General features: G+C 31.7%; 1 pseudogene; it reads right to left on the reverse strand.

Moving 5' to 3' along the window:
• Positions 1-1,573: 1,573 nt before the first annotated feature.
• On the reverse strand, positions 1,574-2,105 carry LOC132173452 (uncharacterized; annotated as a pseudogene).
• Positions 2,106-16,339: the final 14,234 nt, after the last annotated feature.

Below are 16,339 nucleotides of genomic sequence, written 5' to 3' on the forward strand. Positions count from 1 at the left end.
CTGATATTTTTTTATTCTAAATTCTAATGCATGAGTAATCAGTGGGCCCGTGGGCAATTAAAAACATAACAATTCCTCTGGGCACTATTCACTGGCCAGTCATTTAGTGGGCAATTAAATTGTGCCAGTAATTTTAATTCATGACCTTTTTTTTTTTTTTTTTTTTGAGTGAACCTCCCTTAACAAAAAAAAAAAAAAAAAAAAAAAACTGACGACTTGATGCTTTTCTTTTCTTTTCTTTTTTTAAAACTTAATTAATGATTTTTTTTTTTTTTTTTTTTTTTTTGGTTAAGGCAGATTTACTTGATGACTTGATTTAGTTGCGACTCTTGTTTCATTTAATATAAGGCGTGGACTCAAATAAAAACCTAAATTATATATTTATGCTATTGGTGCAAATTGCAATTATATGATTATGCAACCCTCTTAATCAATAAATTGTAAATTACGATTTTTCTTATGATACGAGTTTCAATTTGTAAAGTTTTTTTTTCTTTAAGCCATTAAATCAATTGTTTATCTATTTTTTTAGAACTGGAGAGGTGTACAGTTAAAAAATTACCCAAACAAAGCAAAATCAACCATTCTTTTTTACAATTTACATTTTTTGAAAAGTTTCAAATATGCACGTAATCAAACTTTTACATTGATTAAGCTTTTGTATTTAGATTTATCTTTTAAATTAATTTTTATGAGTATATATAGTTTTTGTTACATATTTTAATTGTGTGGAATATATGATTGTAATTACCAACGTACCATACTATTGGGAGAACATTTAATTTTCTGCAATGAATAATGTTGAAAATCGTTTACATAACCGAATGAGAGAATAGTTGAATGAATGATTGTCTAGACTGTCTAGTTACATATATTGAGATGATATATTCAAGACTATCAGCAATGAAAAAAGCATACATCGATTTCAAAATATGAAGAGTCGATACAATTGAATATATTAAGGATAGGTGTGACAAAATAAATTATAAGTTACATTTATATGTTTTAAACAATAATTAAATTTTTTAATTAATTATTTATTTCGTTAATTATATTATTTAATATTTTTAATCATTTTTTATTTATATATTAAAAAATATATATATATTTTGACCCCCTAAACCAAAATGCTGACTCCGCCACTACATCCGCTTATTATTGATTTAAACCAACTCATTTTGTGTACGCGGCCAACATTAAGATTGACTGTAATATAGCACGTAACTTTTCTCTCAATACCACCATGCTTCTTTTCCTAGTGAAAGAAAAGTTATCCAATTCATTACAAATTATCGTGGCACTTCTATATAAGTAGTGTATATATATATACATAATTAAATCCCATTTAATTGATATCCAAAAAAAAAATCCCATTTAATTGGTCTTATGTATATTACAGTCAATCAATGTCGGCCACTAAATAACAATCCCGCTTAAAACACACTAGTTGAGAAGACACAGAAAGCATGGGTAATACCTTTTTTTTCCCTTCTTTTTCTACATTATTACAATATTACGTATATATATAACACATAATTAAGCTGGACAAAGAAATCTGGCGGATTAAACGATCTTAAATCCTATATGCACCATAGCCGCCCTTGCTAATGCTAAAATCGGTACTATATATGAGCGGGAGTACTTCTACGTGGGAATATCAGAGAGCCATAAGCTTTACCGAAGCTGCAACCAGGAGTACTGATCATCTCATCGCTGCCGTCCATCTCCGCCAACACTCTGTAGAATAAGTCAACGTCACAGGGGAGCAAGATAGGGCCTTCGCTGCTGTACCCGTATTCCGCTTCAGCGTCCTCCAGCAGCATCGCAAACAGAGGATGATTGGCGAACTTCGCCTTCACCACAAATCTCTGTTTTTGCGGTCCGACATAGACTGAGAAACAACCTTCCGGAGCTACTTGGGATTTCTTTTGTCGGTCGGACGATGTTTTTGTCCGGTGACATGGTTTGCTCTTTGTCAATGTACTAGTGTCGAGATCCGTCGGAAAAATTTTCTTCATGCAGCCAGCTCCTAGTGATCGGCATCTCTCCCACACCTTGAAAATCAGATTCTTCTTGCGCTTACCCTTTACAGTACTACTATCCATTTGCTATAGGAAATTTTGGCCTATTTGTATTAATTATTACAGATGGGAAGCTCAAGAATTCAAAGCCTGAAGGAAATAAAGATGGAACAGATGAAGAAGAAGAAGAAGAGGAGGACGAGAAGATGTGTATGTTCCTGGAAAACCTTTGGAAGGAGATTACAGATATATATAGGCCCATAAACGATAGGCGCGCAGACTAATACTTTGAAATTTTGTCAACGCGAAAAAGCTGCTAGATTTTGACTAAAAGTTGTTTAAATAAGTCGTAGAATAACAAGCGAGGACCACCTGTAAAATATTGTCTCTTTCACCGCCTGGCCGGGTGGTGGAAAAACAGATGGAGAAAATATTATTAAATTAATGTCATTATCCGCATATATATGTTCCAGAATTACACTATTAACTTAGAAAAGCATATTAATTCCAAGCAATGATGTAATTAAGCCTTTATTGGTAGTGGGGTGGAATTCACATTATACGTATAGGAGTAGGTTTAGTGAGATTGGTGGGAGTTTTCTGTCACGTACGGCGTAGCGGAATTATTTGATTTAGGTTTTTTTTTTTAAGAGAAAATATGAACCCGGCCGAAAATAATTAAGAAATTTGTTGATACGATTTTCCAACATACTTGATTGATCTCGAATGAATCTAATTAAAAATAGACTTACAAATAAATGGAGATAAAATTAATCCTACTAACAAACCCTACATATGAAGATCAAATAATTACCGTACTTGAATTATTTATCTTTGTCTTCTCATGTGTTAAGAGTATCATAGAGTTTAAGATTATTCCTGACTTTCTTAATAGTCACAGTCTAAAATTATTACTGATTTACAATTAAATAGTAAAGACTATTACTTAGTTAACTTAATTAGAATACAAGTCCATTTGTATCAAATAAGGTTATCTTATAAATATGACTATGCTATATTGTAAATATTACTCAAAGAAATAAAAACTTAATACAACCTTAGGATTTTATCCTGTGGACGTAAATCATAAACCGTAAATCTCTGTGTCACTATATTATTACACACAGTGGGGTTATATAAAATTACTATCCACCACAGCCTTTTCAGCCCTAATAATAACTACTCTACTGCCCTATGTTACTTTGTTAAATGCATAGCTTTTTAATAACTATTTGAGTTCGTCCCAACTCCCATCAGATTTCTAAAATAGCTTCTTCATTCACCACAAAAATTTCATCAATATACATAGTTTAAAAAAGGACGTGAATAGTGTAAAAAATGACGTGATTTAGTTCACGTCGTTTCTAAAAGGTAATGAATTAAACTTCATTGGGGTAGAGAAAAAAAAAAAAGAAAAAAAAAAGTTGTCATCCTTTGATAGTAAAATTTTTGTTGTTTAGTACTAGCTATAAGAAGTAACATGAGACATGTAGTGTTACTTCGCAACATTAAAAAATATGAATTTATGATTGGAGTCCAATTTATAAGGATAGTTTTTAATTTTTTTTTAATGTTTTTTCCAAAAAAAATTAAAAGTTTAATATATATATATATAATTAAACCTTTTTTTTTTTTTTTTTTGTCTTATTGATTTTTATTTTTATTTTCGTTATTTTTATCTTTTTGCTAGCATTAGGAGATGGATTGAGATCTCTTATAATTTTTTTAAAAAATTTGAGATTCTCAAATTCATAAATTTCAGCCGTCCATGACTTATTTTAGATGCTTAGATGAAATGGACAACTGAGATTTATAAATTTTAGAATCTCAAATTGAAAGAGAATTATAGGGCATATCTCAATCCTTATGAGAGATATTGACATTTGTCGGTAATTTAAAAGGGACATTAACACAATTGGTAGTTTGGGAGAAATCTTGGCAATAGAGTGATAGTTTAAGGGGGGTATGTCTGCTTTTTCCAAAAACGTTAGTTACCAAAAATTCAATCAATAAGATGCATTAATTTTTTTAATTTGATTTTAAGAAATTTTGTACACTAATTTGTCTTTCCTTATATAGATTGAAAGTGTTAGGTAATCTTATCGTATAGATTAAAGTGATTTCGAAATGCATAGAGTGAGAAGAATAAATTTTAAATAAAAATATAATATAATATTAAATTTTTATTTTTTTTTTATTTTTTTTTAAAATGCCTCACTTAAATCTCTTAAGCACCACCAAAATGCATCGAACTCTCCAAAATAAAAATCCCTGCAGCCTCGATGCATGCAGGTAATTTTGCATATATCCATGGTATGCATCTCAGTAATTATCATCATGAATGCATGGTCTATTGGTCTAGCGATGGTCATGCTGATGTTGTCTTGTCACAAATATTCCTGCTTGGTTGCCGCCCGCCTGCATGCACTTCTTCAATTGTCTTTCCGCTCCGCTTATAATTGACTCCCAGGCGGCGCGCGGTACAGCATCTTCTGGACACAAGGCTATGTTTGGCAAGAGGCCGGGTTGGCACTGTAGCTGAAAAGGCACTGTTCTAGTTACAGTGCCAGCAGCAAAAATTGACTTTTTGCTTAATTTTTTATTTTTTTTGAAAGTAAAATATTAAAAAAAAAAAAGAAAAAATGATGAGAAAGGGGTGGCTGATTTTTTTTTTTAAAAAAAAATTAAGCAAAAAGTCAATTTTTACTGCTAGCACTGTAGCTGGAACAGTGCCGTTTCAGCTACAGTGCCGGCCCCGCCTGTTGCCAAACATAGCCAAGAAACTCATGGAGGACAATCAATTTGGATGTAAAGTGTGAACGTGGATGTTCCCACTAGCTACCTGCAGGCATCATACATCGTCAATGTCAAAGTATGGCGTACGCCACGAGCTACCAAGTCAAACCTTTGACTGTTTGGAATCTATACACGAAATCATCGTATCCTAGTCAATACTTTAAATATAAGATATTTTATAGTGCAAAAAAAAATTATTTTTTTAGATTTATTTGTATGGTTCTCTAGTACTTCTATATATAGAGAAGTGTTAGACAACTAAACAAATGAATTCAAAAAAAATTTCAAACTGACGTGGCAATGTTTTTTAAATTAAAAAAAACGTAATTCTCTCTCTTGTCTGCCACTCAACATCTGTCACATTAGTTTGAAAATTTTTCTGGGTCCATTTGTAATTTGTTTGGCTCCCAAGCACTTCTCTTATATATATATATATACTACAACTGTACGTCTTCTATAAACTGTGAGATAGTGTCACGTCACTAATAATATTTAAATTTAACTAATTAATTAGTGGTTGAAGTGAAAGGTGTTCGTCTAGTTTTATATATATATGGCATGATAAATGCATAATTTTTTGGTCCAATTTTTCTCCTATTTTTTATTTTTTAAAAAATAAAATAAAAAATAATTTTTTTTTAAGTAATAACATTCTATATGATCCTTTTTTTATTTGGTATTTAAAAAAAAAAGTTATTTTTCTTCATAAAAATGGTCATTTTTTTTTATAAAAAAAATGGTCATTATTATGAAGAAAAATACTATTTTTTTTTAAAAAATAAATAAATACCAAATAAAAAAAGTACCACATAGGATGTTATTGCTTAAATTTTTTTTTTTTTTTTATTTTGTTTTAAAAATAAACATGACCACATACATAAAGAAAAAGTTGGGCCAAAGTTGTGCCTTTATCATTTCTCATATATATATATATATATATATAAAGAGCGAGAGAGAGAGATAGAGAGAATTCTACTCGATACTACTACATAAGTTATAATTAAATTTTAATTATTTAATGATTGAAGTGGTAAATATTATGGAATAAGATTCTCACAATTTCACTTAAAGTTGAAATAAATCATTTCATAATTAAGATTTTATAATGTCACAGCTTTTACAAACAAGACCCCAAAGGATGTACATGATCTTCAAAGGACTGTTATACTTGTAGTTATTCTAAGAGAATCTTCAGCAATGATAATCATTTTAATTACTCAAAAATCTCTCTTTTGTATTTTTTTTATACTCATTTTTCAATACAAACTTCAGTAGATTATTTATTTTATTTAAATATTATTTTTCAATTTTTTTTTTTAAACTTTACTTTACACCCTTAAATTACCACCCATTTTGACATGCCCTTAAATTAACTTCAAAATCTCTCAATTTAAATCTCTGAACTTTTAATTGCAATTAATTTGAATCTCTTCGTCAATTTTTACCATTTAAACCCTTAAAAAGACAAAATTATCCTTCAATTTTCTTGTTATTAAAAAAGAAAAAATTGATTTTTTTTTTTTTTTTTTTTTTTGAAAAAAAAGGGTCAAAAGGTGGCCCAACCGTTGGTCACCTTGTGATATATATATATATAATATTTTTTTATTTTTTTATTTGAACTTAAGGGTAAGTTTGAAATTTTATAAAAAAGTCAGGGGTATAAACGTCATTGTCTAACGTTTAACACTTAAAATCTGCAATTGAAAGTTCAAGAGCCCAAATTGAGAGGTTTTGAAGTGTGGGGGAGGCATGTCAAAACGAGTAGTAATTCAGGGATCCAAAGTAAAATTTCTATTTTTATTTTTATTTTTTATTTTTGACTTCACTCTCAAAATCAAATACCCATACAAAGCCCATAAACAACCAATCATCTCCAACACATACACCCAGAGTTTTCTTCGCAACCTGTTTCAAGCCATAAACCGATACCAAGCAAAACTCCTAAATCGATCACCACAAATTCTCTCCAATCAAATCAACTTCTCAATACCCCTACCCATTAGGCCATCGTAGTACATAAACACCCAAAGTTCAATAATAATAATAATAATTAATGAAAACAAGAAATGAAACCAGTTGGCGCTATTAGAAGAAAAAGTGTTATTTTGCCTGCGCTATTATGCTGGAAACGAAAAATAGCTTATAATAAGTACAAAAACAAGCATCGACCTGTTGGAGACATCTCCAACTCAACCTCTCATCAAGATAATAAACATGAAGATGATCATTTCAACCGCTCAAATGATAGATAACTCTCGCACTTCCCTCTTATCATGTATAACACTTATCTTTACAATTCATAGAGTTATATATTTGTTTCTATTTGCTTGTAATAAACAATATTATAAATAGAAGGAGAAACTTCAGAAAACCTTCCTGAAGTTCCAGCCGATTTGAAATACCCCCTTGAATTTTCAAAACTCTCATTTAAGCCCCTTGAACTTCCATTTTCTCTCACTTTGGACCCCTTTAACATTAAACTACGTCGTTTTGAATGTTTTATACCCATTTTACCCTTCCCCAAAACTACGTCGTTTTGTGTCCTAAAATTACCCAGCCTAAAACGATGTCGTTTTAGGCATTAATTTTTTTTTTTTTTTTAAAAAAAAAAAAAATTTAAAAATTTAAAAAAATTTAAAAAAAAAAAAAAAAAAAAAAAAAAAAAAAAAAAAAACTGGGGTGGCTTCAGCCACTCCCTGGCCGGTCTGGGGGTGGCCGGACCACCCCCTTGGCCAAGGGGTGGCTCCCCGGTTTTTTTTTTTTTAATTTTTTTTATATATATATATATATTTTTTACTTTTTTTTTTAATTTTTTTTAAAAAAAATTATGCTTAAAACGACGTCGTTTTGGGCTGGATATGTGTTGTGATTTTAGGACACAAAACGACATAGTTTTGGGGAAGGGTAAAATTGGTATAAAACATCCAAAACGACGTAGTTTAATGTTAAAGGGGTCCAAAGTGAGAGAAAACCAAAGTTAGAGAGCTTAAGTGAGAACTTTGAAAATTCAGGGGGGATTTTTCAAATCGGCTGGAACTCAGGGGGGTTTTCTGAAGTTTCCCCTAAATAGAAAGCCTTAGCCTCCCTTGAAGGTGAGGCAGCATCACATTTCATTATCAAATCTTATATAGTATCAGAACAATATTGAGTTACGTCGCTCAATCTTTTTTTCTCCATTCTTCCACCTATACAATGTTAACTCACTATCAAACTCCCTCTTCGCGTCACTTTCACCAATTTTTACCTTGTCAAATTGACTAGGGGATTTGACAATGGACACCTACCCAATTTGGCTGCAGCCTCATACTATTCCTCACCTTAAAGAACCTCTACTACGGTTATGTTGATAGCTCCTTCCCTTGCCCTGCTCAAACAGTCACTACCACCTAAAATGATGTTACCTCCTCTCAACCTAACCCTGCCTAGTGCCTACCTACACCAGATGATGCATGATCAACTTATTTTGGGTGCTATCAAATCCTAGATTTTTAGAAAACAATTATAAATTATAAGGACTCCTGATCTTCTATTGGATCCCAAGAAAACAAAAGAAATATAGAAATAATAAAGAAAAACAATACACCCCTCAAACGGCTTAAAATCGCCGTGCAGAGGTGAAAATTGTCATGGCCAAGACTGAAAACTTGAAAAAAAAAATAATAATAATAATAAATAATAAATTTTAGCATAATATTTAAGAAAACACCTTTGAATTGGTCTCAAGTGATGACAGGATGGCGTTGGATTAGGTTAGATCCGAGAATTTAGAAGTCTTTGTCCAACCAAAATAAAAAGAATAGCAATAAAAAGAACAAGAGCAGTCAACCATAACAGTTCTAACACTGCTTTCAAATTTTCGAGCAATATATATCTACTTTCTGCAGAAAAATTCTAACTCAATTATGAGCTCCAAAAGAAAATAATAATGACATATTGTTAGGTCAGCAATGAGCTCACCAGGGAATAAACAACGTTGTCCAGCATTCTGAAACCTTGAACATTGAACATAACATTTTCAGTATTCACATGGTACCAACCCTGCAAACATAATTTTCTGCCATCAAGACGAGATTAATTAGTGAGTTGGATTTTGTTGACTAAAAGATAGTGATGACAATTTTTGACACGATACGCAAATCCGACACGAAATTAAAGAGTTATGATTGATGGGTTTGACCCGTTTAATTAAATGGGTCAAGTTTTATATGGTAGACCTATATAGTTTTATACTAATGCATCAACACAATCCGAATCCAACACGCAATATTGACGTGGGTGTCTTTCACCCATCAAGTTTTGTGTGGGACCCAATGTGCTCTTTTGCCCTATATGATATCCAAGTCCCACTTGTAGTTGAGAACTAAAGACCTATGTGCAATAGGTTTATTCCACTGCCTATCACTCCTATATAAGGATCCTTATATTAAGCCTTTGAGCATCACAACACACTGCCGCACAAAGCTAGCCTCACAAGGTTTTCTCAGTTTTGGCATAGTAGAAAGGTGGGCTGCTGCGTGTGTAATCAAAGGGCACCAACTGTTGTCTTCTTGATTTTGGAAGAGCCAAAATAAGAGAGAAAAATAAAGGGTGTTACTGTGAAATAGAAAAAACAAAAAAAAAAAATAGAGACCAACTGCCATCCTGCCCCCAGCAAAAGAAGAATTTTATTAATTTATGTCTTTTGTATTTTCTTCGAAGAATAATCTCTATTGTATGATAGTGAGATTGAGTGTATTGGAGTTTTGAGTCTGAGTGATTTTCTCTCTACTATATTTTGTACTCCAACTTTCATAGTGAATTTCTTCGTGATCGCCTCCGCCAATGGATGTACCTCACATTGAAGGAACCGCTTAAATCTTGATGTTATCTTGTGTGTGATCGTGTGTTTTTTGCACAACACGCAATATAATAACTATCAATTTTTGACATGACATATGAACCTGACACGAATCCAATATAAAATTAGAGGGTTATGATTGAGTAATTTGACTCCTTTAATTAAATGAATCGGGTTAGGGTTGACCGTTGACCGTTGACGGTTGACCTATATAATCTTATACCCATACATTGACACGATTCGAACTTGACACGCGAACACAAATTGCCACTAATAAAAAAGAGAACTTGGCTTCCTTCATGTCATTTAGAAAGCAATGGCAACAAGGAATGCGGCTATTGTTCAAGCCCTTCTCCGTCTAAGGTGCGGTATTAAATTTCTATGAACACTAGGTTTTGACTCTCATTAAATCAATGGGAGGAATTGTTTTCTATTTATAATGAACTACATGCAATGTTGCAGTCTCCTTACAACGTGTTCAGGGCTTCCTAACAACATGTTAAAACATAAAGACAGTACTTGAAGTTAATACAATTTATTAGGGGTGAAAAGACGTTGTTTTTCGTTTAAATATATATAAAAATTAGGGTAAAGTCCACATACCCCCCTCAAACTACCACCCAATTGACAATGTTCCCCCCAAACTTTCAATTGTGACAATGTCCCCCCCCAAACTACCAAAACATTGTCAATGTCCCCCCCAAGACTAGCCATAGGACAAAAATGCCCCTATAAATTTCTCAATAAGACAAAAATACCCCTATAAAGTCAAAAAAAAATTGATTTTTTAAAAACGAAAAATTTTAATTGAAAGATAATATTTAAAAAAAAAACAATTTTTTTTAAACAAAATTTTTTATTTATTTTTTTTAAACGGAAATTTTTATTCTTAAAAAAAAAACTAATTTTTTTATTTAGTTTTAAAAAACAAAAAATTTCATTTTATTAAACGAAAATTTTATTTTTTTAAACGTAAATTTTTATTTAAATAAAATTATAAAACAAAAATTAAAAAAAAAAAAAAAAAAACGAAAATTTTCAATTTTTATAAAAAAAAAAATCGAAATTTTTTTAATTTTTTTCTTATAAAATTGATTTTTTTTTAAATAACAAAAAAAAAAAAAAAATTGGCCATCGTTTGGATTTTTTTTTTCTTTTCTTTTTTGTTAGTTTTAGGTTTTTTCTAGAAGTTTTAGTTTTTTTTTTCTTTTCTTTTTTTTTTAATTTTACTAAGGGTAATTTCGTCATTGGGGGGAACATTGACAATTTTTGGTAGTTTGGGGGGGACATTGTCACAATTGAAAGTTTGGGGGGGACATTGTCAATTGAGTGGTAGTTTGAGGGGGTTAAGTGGACTTTCCCCTAAAAATTATAAAAATCTAGAAATTATATCATATGTAGTGTGGTATTATTGTATTACCATAAAAACTACATCGTTTTGATTTTTTTTTTAAAAAAATTATTATTATTATTATTTAAAAATTTGTTATTTTAAAAAGCAGTTTACAGTTATTAGGGTTATTAATCGAAAATCGCTTGTTAACCACTTAGGCCGTTAATTGCATAGACGGTCAGCAAATTTTACTAACCGCCCTACGGTTATCGGTTTTAGTCAATAATCGCTAAATGAACCGTTTTTTCACCCTTACAATTTATAATTATAAAATGGAAAATGGGTTCCATTCAATTCTTTCTTACAAGCTTTGGATGATAATGGGATAAAGAGGTTTACAGGAACTCACTTCTAACCGGGGGCAGAGGGAGGGGGTTCAAATGCATGCCCGCCTCACTTCACAAAAAATGTCCTTTCCCTAGTAGAATTTTTCTTCTTTATACTCTAGTTATGCCCACTTTGAACAACTCATTAGGGACATATTTTTCCAAGAGTACTTGATTTTCTTTTTATGTAAATCTATGACTGCAAGTTTGCAAGTCTGCAACTTTCAAAAGGCTAAAGAAGAGAGTGAAAGGTTGAAGACGAGTCAAACGTGCGTTTTCTTTTTCCTTGCAAAACACATCGTTTAACTAAGTTGACCCACACCTTTTTTTTCTTCAAAACGCTTCATTTAACTAAATTGATTAATGCACCATTTTTCTTAAAATCTGCGAGAGAGAAGAAAAAAAAGGATCAGAAGGAAGTTGGGTACAAGAAAAGGGCTGTCAGTTGAATTAAAAAGAAAAATGCAAAAGATTGTCATTGTCAAAGGCAATTGAAAACAAAGGCTGTAAATTGAATTGAACCACAAATAGCAACAAAAAATTCAGCCTTGGGGGGGGGGGGGGGGGGGGGGGGGTGGGGTGGGGGGCTTTTTTTTTTTTTTTTTTTTTTTTTTTTCTTGTAGCAAAAATTAATTAATGTGAACAAAAAAATAAGGTATGGAAAGGTAAAAAAACTTTGTTTTGCAATGTTTTTTTTATTTGAATAGTTGTAAAAAGTGATTGACCTGATATAAAAAATAACATTAATGTTGAAAGTTGAATTTTTTGAGAAATAGTGGAGCGATTTTGCCAAATAGAGCCCACAAGTATTTTTATTTTTTATTTTATTTTTGTTTTTCTCTTCGTGCCATTTGACAAATTAGAGCCTAGAAAAATTTGTCATTCTTCATTTCTTCTCATAAAAACTAGGAATAATTCTAGAATTATCTTTTGTGTCATTTCAAAAACAATTGTATAAAATATATAATTGTAGTTACTTGATATTATGAAGAGCAATAATGATTTTATTGAGCTCCAATCCAATTATAAACTAACTCGTGTGGAGGTAATTTTAATCTAGTATGGTTCAAAGAATATTCTGATTAGTTAGAATACATCAATTCAAAAGATGTATATTGTTATCTCTACAAACCCAGGGAATCAATAATTAAAATTTTAAGCAATAATTAAATTTTGTTGAATTATTAAGTTATTGAGTTACTTATATTTTTTAATTAATTTTTGTTCAACTTTAGTTTTTTGTTTCATGCATAAAAAAATTAACAACAAAAATAAAAATAAAAATAAAAAAATTCTTAACCCTTCGACCCAAAATCTTGACTCCGCCACTGCTTTTAACTAGGTCTTCTAGTCTTAGTTTGAAAACTTGAGCATTGTTAATGAGTAATGTTCAATATTCAACTATTATTTCGTTGGGTTGATGTGGCCATACTCATAAGCTCTGAAATCAACATCTATTAAAAAAAAAAATTAATAACTAATTAATACTATTATATCAGCCTAACAAGATGGAAATAGAAAGAGCGTTTAATATTTAAAATTACTACATCCTACAAGTTGGAAAGGAAATACAAATCCTACCAAGTCTCGAAGACTCAACATAGAAACTTAATCAAATACAACTCACTATCTGACCCGTGAAGAAAATGTTCTCTTATTATAGCAATTTCTTCTGCAAGTAAGACGCTTGAAAAAGACCCAACCAAAACACTACTCCTAGATATCTGAGAGATATTTAGATAATATTGGACTTCTAGTTCTAATTATATTTTTATTCCACAATTATTACTAATGTTGGGTAATGGATCCGCCACAAAGACCCAGTTACAGGCCCCTGAACCAATTCAACTACACAAGCCTATCAACTTAAGGCCCAAGCCAATTTTGACCAACCCATGAGGACATAACCGACAAATACAAAGTAGGGAAGCCACGTCCACAGGGAACGTGGCTTAGCTGTGAGTGCCGAACCAAGCCCCGCGTTCACAAAGAACATGGCTCCGCTTGAGCGCGAGATCAAGCCACACGGCCAATTAGTAAACACTGAGAAATAATCGGCCATCCAAATTCCGTACGAACGTGCATGGACGAGCCATTAACCTATGACCCACGATCCCCACTATCCATGATTTTAGTACTGTGCACAGTGAATTCTCGGGAACGTGGGGCCGAGAATTCAGGGACACCAACTGTAACATCTCGATATTTCTCTTCTTTTATCTTGTAAATAAATCAAGTGTTAAGCTGAAAAAATCTTATATAGCAGAAAATCTGAAATTTATCAATACAAAACAATACTCTTAAAAATACTTTTATTTATACAAAATACTCACAATTATGCCAAATAAGGCATTTATACAAACTTATCTGACTGTATAAACTCTAGACAAACTTCACCAACTTATAATTTCTGTACATCTCAAATTTGAAGCTCTAATCACAATTGCATAATTACCTTGACTTTCTATTCCTGCAAGCATTACAAAAACTGTAAAGTAATGAGTCAATTGATTCACAATAATATAAATCATTGTTGAAGCAATTATATCAAAAGGCTAGACATTTAATAAAACTACAAAGATCTGTATTATTAAATATCAATATCACTCTCAGTAAGTAAGAATACTTTCAGTGGATTACATGAATGGATCATCAAAGGTAATTACTTGTTGAAACTCATTTTGCTTCGCACAGTCTCTTTCTTTCAATATCTCTCACTGTCTCCAAAAACTCATTCTCAATCTCTGATTCTCTGTCTCCATCTTTCTCTGAATTATCTTCGTCTCACTGCCTCTCCCTCTAACTCTACCTCTCACCATCTCTCTACTAGCTTTCTCTTGTGTTATTTCTCTCTTGTAGCGCTTTGTCTCGCCCTTCTTTCTCTGTTTTGTGTAAACACTCTCAGAAATAAGAAAGACCGAGTAGAAAGTAGAAGAATGAAGAATATGTGGAAGAGAAGAGAGAGGAGTGGTGTAATTTGTAAAGGGGAAGGGTTCTATTTATAAGAAAAACTAAATACTATTCTACCTTCCATTTACAATTCTATCATCATTTTACTATTACACCTACCAACACTATTATACCTACCATTAACTATTCTACATTTCATTTACAATTTTACCCTCATTTTACTATACCAATACTATTCTTCCTACCATTTACTATCCTATTATTTCACCAATTACCATTATACATAAATTCATATAACACCGTAGATTCCTTAAGAATTAAAATCATTGGCTACTATGAATATTAAAATAATCATCATCAAATAAATATCTCTAAAATAATACTTTTAAAATTTGGGGCACTACACCAACCGCTACTTGATCCCCACTATCCATGACTTTAGTACTGTGCACAGTGGATCCTCGAGAACGTGGGGTTGAGAATTTAGGGACACCAACCGCTACTTGATGTCTATAAAAGAGAAGCTCCAACTAGGTATTTGAAAAATCACACCCAAGCATTCTTTTGCTCTCTTAACTCTGTGAAATCTGTAACAACCCGATATTTCTCTTCTTTTATCTTGTAGATAAACACGAATGTTACGCTGAAATAATCTCATATAGCGGAAAAACTGTAATTATCAATACAAAAAAATACTGTTAAAATACTTTTCTTTATACAAAAATACCCAAAGCTATGTCGTACAAGGCATTTATACAAATCTATCCGACAGTCTAAACTCTAGACAAAACTTAACCAACTTGGAATCTCTGTACATCTCAATATGAATCTCTAATCACAACTGCATAATTACCTTGATTTTCCATTCCTGCAAGCACTACAAAAAACTGTGAAGTAGTGAGTCAATTGATTTCCGACAATATAAATCATTGTTGAATCATATATAGCAAAATGCTAGACAAGTTATAAAACCACAAAAATCCGTATTATTGGATATCAATATCATACTCAGTAAGTAAGAATACTTACAGTGGATTACATGAATGGATCATCAAAGGTAATTACTTGAAACCCGTTCTGCTGCAGTTGGTCCATACCCATAACAATCCCTTCACTGACTTTCTCTCTCTCTCTCTCTCTCTCTCTCTCTCTCTCTCGCCTAAACTCTCTTTCTTCCTCTTCAGCTCTCTGTCTTAAATTTCCCATCTCACTCTCGGTTTCTCTTGTGTTCTTTATTTCTTGTAGCGCTTGGTCTCGCCCTTTCTCTCTCTGTTCTGAGTAAACACTCTTAGAAAGAAGAAAGACCGAGTAAAAAGCGGAAGAAGGAAGAATATATGCAAGAGATGAGAGAGGAGATGAGTGGTGAAAATTGTGAAGGAGAAGATGTAGTGCCCTAGAATTTTCAAAGCTATTTAAATAGATTATTTTGATAATGATGTTATTTTAATATCCATTGTAGCTAAGGATTTTAATTCTTGGGAAATTTATGAGAGTGGTAATTAGAGAATAGTAATTGGTGAAATAATAGGATAGTAAATGGTAGGTATAAGGATGGTAGAATAAGAAGGTAGAATAGTATAGGGTAGGTAGAATAGTATAGGGTTGGTGAAATAGTATAAGGTTGGTGAAATAGTATAGGGTTGGTGAAATAGTAAAATGAGGGTATAATTGTAAATTGAAGGTAGAATAGTATAGGGTTGGTGAAATAGTATAGGGTTGGTGAAATAGTAAAATGAGGGTATAATTGTAAATTGAAGGTAGAATAGTATAGGGTTGGTGAAATAGTAAAATGAGGGTATAATTGTAAATTGAAGGTAGAATAGTGTTTGATTTTCTCCTATAAATAGAGCTCTTCTCCTTCAGTATTTTCACCACTCATCTCCTCTCCCATATCTTGCATATATTATTCCTTCTTCCGCTTTTTACTCGGTCCCCTCATTTTACTATTTCACCAACCCTATACTATTCTACCTTCAATTTACAATTATACCCTCATTTTACTATTTCACCAACCCTATACTATTTCACCAACCCTATACTATTCTACCTTCAATTT

Source organism: Corylus avellana, chromosome 3 (assembly GCF_965113065.1).
Source record: "Corylus avellana chromosome 3, dhCorAvel1.hap1.2, whole genome shotgun sequence".
Lineage (NCBI taxonomy): Eukaryota > Viridiplantae > Streptophyta > Magnoliopsida > Fagales > Betulaceae > Corylus > Corylus avellana.